Source organism: Neofelis nebulosa, chromosome 1, assembly GCF_028018385.1.
Source record: "Neofelis nebulosa isolate mNeoNeb1 chromosome 1, mNeoNeb1.pri, whole genome shotgun sequence".
NCBI lineage: Eukaryota > Metazoa > Chordata > Mammalia > Carnivora > Felidae > Neofelis > Neofelis nebulosa.
In genome coordinates this window covers 9,815,331-9,821,429 of record NC_080782.1, presented here as the reverse complement: position 1 = coordinate 9,821,429, position 6,099 = coordinate 9,815,331, and positions in this window count along the sequence as shown.

The following is a 6,099-nucleotide window of genomic DNA, read 5'->3' as shown; positions in this document are numbered from 1 at the left end:
TGGTCAATCATGTATTCCATTAAAATTAAAAATAAGGAAATAGTGAAATTGCACTTTAGACTTTTGGAGCCAAAGAGAACCTTACAGACAATCTGGTTCAGAGTCCTAATGTCACAGATGAGCAATCTGAGATCCAGAAATTGCCTCAGCTCTAAAAGACCACACAGTGGGCAGTTGGAAATAACATTCATATCACCCATTTCAGAATTCCCCTGTAGAAGGGCTCCTGGCTGACTCAGTAAAGCATGTGACTCTTGACCTTGTGGTTGTAAATTCGAGCTCCAAATTGGGTGTAGAGATTACTTAAAGAAATAAAATCTTTTTAAAAAAATAACAAATTCACCAGTAGAACACATTGTCAGAGTTCTTTTTTTGTTGTTCTGAGTAGTTTTTTGATACAATTCCTTTTAGGGGGGAGCAGGCAAGGGCAGAGGGAGAGAGAAAGTCTTAAGTAGGCTCCACACCCAGCACAGAGCCCAACATGGGGCCCGATCCCAGGACCCTGGGATCATGACCTGAGATGAAATCAAGAGTCGGTCAACTAACCGACTGAGCCACCCAGGTGCTCCTCAATACTGTTTACCATTTAATCAAATTCTGTATCAGCCATCTTCTCCAAAAAAAGAATACAAATAATATATCACACGAGGAATTTAATTCTATCCACTTAGGTGAAAATTAAGGCTACTTCTTGCTGCACACATCCATTTTCACCACTGCCTTACAGTTTCTCTCAGCCCCACCAATAGAATTACCCTGCTGAACTTGTATTCTTCTGTAAATGTAAATTATTATATTAACATGGTAGGTGATTGGCCAGTAGAAATATACATAATGAAATTTTGGATTAGGAAAAGTCTGCCTGAGAAATCTATTTTTTACTGAAACACACTTACAGAAAAGCAACCACAGAGGGTAATCTCAGTATTATATTTTCCATCAGCACTCTGAAAGTTTACTTATTGCCAACTACTTATTTGAGGCCCGGGCATTGAGATTACGGTTCATTTAAAGACAAAAACTTGACACTGGCTCACCTTAAATTTACAATGTATAAGCTTTCCATCGTTAGGCAGTATTCTTCTATGGTAATAGAATATCTGCCTGCACAAAGTTTTTGCATTAATCATTGCTTTGACTCTTTCATTTATATGAGCACTAAAGCTACACTTTGTAAGACTGAAAGGCATCTCAAAGAAGGAAAATGCTCTTGACCGCTATGCTGACTGGTATTGTTTTCTTATTTATAAAATCACAAAAATAAGTCATTTTCTCTTTTCTTCTTTACTTTTTTTAGGGAGAGGATTATTGTTGCTGTTGTTATTGCTTTTGACCAGTAGGGAAAAAAGACGGACAAGGAAAAAACAGAAAAGATTGTTTTACTTTTTCCCAGTTACTCAAAGAGCTGCATAAGGCATTCTATAACAGTATCTATGCTATGATTCTCATGAAGTCACAGCCCTAGATAAGGGAACTAATTGTCAGATTTGCCTTTTCACACAAAGCAGCTATTGTATTCATAGCTTTTAATTATCACATTATCTTTAATTATCTTTCAATTAAGTTATGCAAAAAAACACAACACGAGTTTGGCAATATTTAGAAGCATACAGGGTGGTTTCTGTTAACCACTAGAAATGATTGTAGTTCCCTTCCACATCTGAGTATCCCACTCAAAATGCGAGGATTTTTGTGGTTATCACAAAGTTGTTTGTACTCATTTAAAATAATTCACTCAGCTCAGACAACGATTCATGAATTCACACAATCTGCTTGTTTCCAGTAAGTACCCAACTGGTCTGCTTTAGTTTCAGTAGGGGTTAAAGCAGTTAACTCGGTGAACTCCCATATAGCCGAGTTATGTAGCATGACGTTACCAAACACACGCTGCCCATTAATCAGGATTCTGTTTGAACACCATACGCCAAACTAGCTAGACAGCTCATGGGACACCTGTGTGTATATTACGTGAGCATAGCTCAACACATTTTCACAAAGCGAACACACTCATGAAACCAGCACCCAGATCAAAAACAGACATTTTCACAATTCCAGAGACACATCTCTCCTTCCGGGCATTATCCGTACTCACAAGGCAACCACTAGACCCTTGTAAGCATGGTGTGATTTTGACTCTCTCATAAATGGAATCGTATAGAATGTTTGCTTTTTTGTCTCACTTCCTTTGCTCAACATTAGTTTGATGATATTTATCCATCTTGGTGTATATAGTTGCAGTACCAATTAGTGTTTTAACCGGGCAGGCTTTTTAAGAGTTGAGAGTCAATGTAGCTTATATATAATAAATATATTTTGTTCTATATGTCACAGTGTAAATGTATCTGCCAACTGGCAAGCTTTTAAAATAAAAATAAAAATGCGCTGCATTTTCCTGTATGTACCACTATTTCCTTACAACGTTTTCCCTTTGTCTTTTGATTAGCTAGAGAAAATTATAGACAAAGAGGTAGCGTGAAAGAAAAATAGGAAATCTCTGTTAACCCTCCTCCACAGCAAATATTAAAAGTGCTATATACAAAATAATTACTTTTCAAATTTATAACATTCCTTGGTTTGCATTATGTCTACTCTCTTCTGTGTAAGGAGGTTTTACATTTGCATCATGCTTGAGAATAAAGCATTTTTTTTCATTTATATTCCACAGAACTCTGTTAGAAAGGGCAGTTATCTCTTAAGTACCTCTTATGTCTTGTACAACACTAACTATGGTGTGATATTTTTAGAAAGCAAATATCAGCAACCGCAAAAAATACTGTCATAGTTATTGTGCTTAAGGAAAATATTGGGGAGCTGAATATTACCAAGGCACCTGAAGGTGCAGGGCTAAGAAAGAGTAATCACATTGGGAGGAAGCAATAGTCGGGTTTTCACCACAACTTTCATTCTCTGTCTTCATTTTGAAAGTGTCATTTTCACATCCCAGCTTTTCTTATCCCTTCTCCCTCACCGTCCCCCAAATGGGACTTTGTGGTTGAAATTGAACATGACGTGGGGAAGAATGGGACCTATTAGAAAATTATAGAAAACAACTTTCAGGCAGATAGCTAAACCCAGAGATAAATTTATCAAAGGTAAATAAATATCCCTAGACTGTAAAACATCTGTGGAATCCCCTTAGCTGGTAATGAAGAGCCACATCCTCATCCAGGAGGGCTAGTCCTGGCCCCATACAGATCCACAGAGGCAGGGAGTCCTTCTTGGAAGAGCAGGCTCCCCAAGCAGTTGGTTGGTGGCTGATGTGTAAGAGTCTGGAGACAAGCAGTATGATTTGTCCATGAGGGATGAGAATCATGGGTCCCTCCATAGGCTGTGCTTGTGAAGTTTGTGATAGGAGAGGACCAGAAAGGAGGAAGTCAGGACCAATATCCTAAAGGACATCACCCAGGGAAACAAGGATCTGATGTATATAATGGGCAAAAGTCACCCAGTCATTGATTATTACAATGAACAAAGCAGGGACCTCGTAACAAGGTAAAATCAGCTGTCAGTGGATGGATATTCAAAATTTCAGCATTAGAAAATCTGGTTTCAATATGAATTATTTAGCACTTATTCTAGGATTCCTTATACATATGCTGGCTGGGGATACAGTTGGCTTTGGGCCTGCAATACTGCTGATGTAAGACTTATAGCATTTGACAGCCACTGTTGGAGGGTAGCAGCTTAACATAACATCATTCAACTGTTCTTTCGCTCCCTTCCTCTCTATAAACCTGGAAGGTTGAGTAAGATCATCTCTAAGGTATTTTCGTGGTCTGCAACTCTCCATTTTTTCATCTTTTTATCATTTTTTCACATAATCCTTTTAGAGGTTAGCACCTCTTAAGGTCATCTGAACCATATGATTCTGAAAATTCAGACTCATTGAAATAGCAGAATTAATCTAGCCATAAAAATAGACAGAGGTCAGCACAGTATCTGAGGCCAAAAGGAAAAGGCAGGGAAGGCTGTGATGAGAAAATTATGCTCGACCTCACCTTTCTATTTCCTTTGGCTTTGGCTTTTATTGGATGCTATATTTCTGGGGGAACCATTCCCATTTGCTGCAGGTAAATGGTTGTGTTCTGAATTTATTGAGACGGGCAGCAGAAGGTCAAGGTATAGGCCAAGGGTAACTAAAACAGGGAAAGAGAACATTTGAGAATGATGTAGACAAATGCAAACTTTGTGGATTAGGCATGTGTTGGGTGGAGAGTGGTGAGCATTTACAGAAAAATAGAACAGGCCTGCTTTTAAGCAGATCAAGCAAAAGAAAGCCCCAAGCCAATTTATTTTATTCATTTCTTCCATCCCTGAAGTTGGCCTGGGATGCTACAAATAATTCCAGAGAAAGAAAGTCCTTAAAATCATAAGCCGTTGTCTGTAGAATTTTTGCATTATTCATATACTTAACTAGTTTAAAGAGAAAAAAAACAGCTTATAATTTTTACATAATACAAATTCAGTCTCTGGATTTTTAGGAAATAAGTAGGTAGCTGATCCAAATAGATGACACTTTTTTTCCCCTAATGTAAATGGTCAATGATATCTTCCATTTAAAAATGATTCTAGGAGCGCTTGGGTGGCTCAATTGATTAAGCATCCAACTCCTGATTTCAGCTCAGGTCATGATTTCACGGTTCATGGGATCAAGCCTTGCATCAGGCTCTGCACGGAGAACACAGAGCCTGCTTGGGATTCTCTCTCTTCCCCTCTCCCTGCCTCTTCCCCTCTCACTGCCTCTTCCCCACTCACTCTTTCTCTCTTTTGCTCTCTCTCTCAAATACAAATATATATTTTTTTAAAAAAAATTTTAAATCAAATAAAAACATTCTAATGGGTTTAACTGAGCCCAGATGTTCTTATGAAAAACAAGCAAAAAGGAAATAAAAAGTTGCAAACTCACCATATATTATAGTTTCCTTTACAACAGATACACTGTTATCACATATTAAATAGCATAGGAATGCTTTCCTTCTTAATGAATATTAAAAGCATTCAATTGGAATACTCTTTTAATTTCATATATAAAACATGTAACTTTTTCTACTAGATTCCAGATTGGTTAAAGCAAGAAACCTAATAGATGGTGTTTAGATAAAAGCCAAATAAACTTTTGAATATGAGTTCATAATTTAAGTGAGATGCTATTACAAATGTATATATAAGTATTGAAACTGGTCCGTAGCCTGCTAAAAGAATGCAGTTCATATGTGTGTGTAAAGCAAGGGGCTGCTGTTGAAGAAAAACAAAGTTGTATTCTCTTTAAACTTTTTAAATTTTGAGATAATTGTAGATTCACATGCAGTTGTAAGTACCAATATAAAGAGATCTCATGTATGCTTTACCAGTTTCTTCCAATGATAATATCTGGTGGGACTGTAATATAATATCACAACCATTATAATGACATTGGTGGAATCCACAGATTTTATTCAAATTTCACTTGTGCTTGTGTTTGTGTGTATTTAGTTCTATTCAGTTTTATCACACTTGTAGGTTTATGTACCCACCAGCACAGTCAAGATGCAGAACACTTCCATCATTTAAGGATCCCTGTGTCACCCTTTTATAGCTGTGAACCATTTTCATTTCCCAAATGATGGAAGTCAAAATGAAAATGAAAGAAAAAGACTTGAAGGAAAATGAAAAAGGTAACAAACTAGGAGGAGAATTAGTAAGACACAAAAGAAGACAACAGGAAAGAAACATAGATAATGAATGCCTTGGCCTGGTTTTCTCCCAGAAAGCAGAGCCTTGAACAAAAACTCATATATAAGTCATTAATTTGGGGAACTGATACCAAGGAATCAGAATAAGATACTGGGAAGACTAAGACACCGAAGGTGGAAAAGTCAATTGAACTGTCTGACTTTCAAGCAGATCACCACTGAGGGTAAATGGAGTTTGATCCTGCTGGGACACTAAAAGGAATGATGTAGAATGCCCCCACAGGATTCACCAGCAACGGGACAGAAGGGTGAGTCCCCCACTGGCCAAAGGCTGGCTCACGGGGCATTAATTCCATACTTCTAGATACTCACATGCCACGGTCAGAGCCAAGCAGATCCTACGGAGAGCCCGTGCCACAGCATCTGA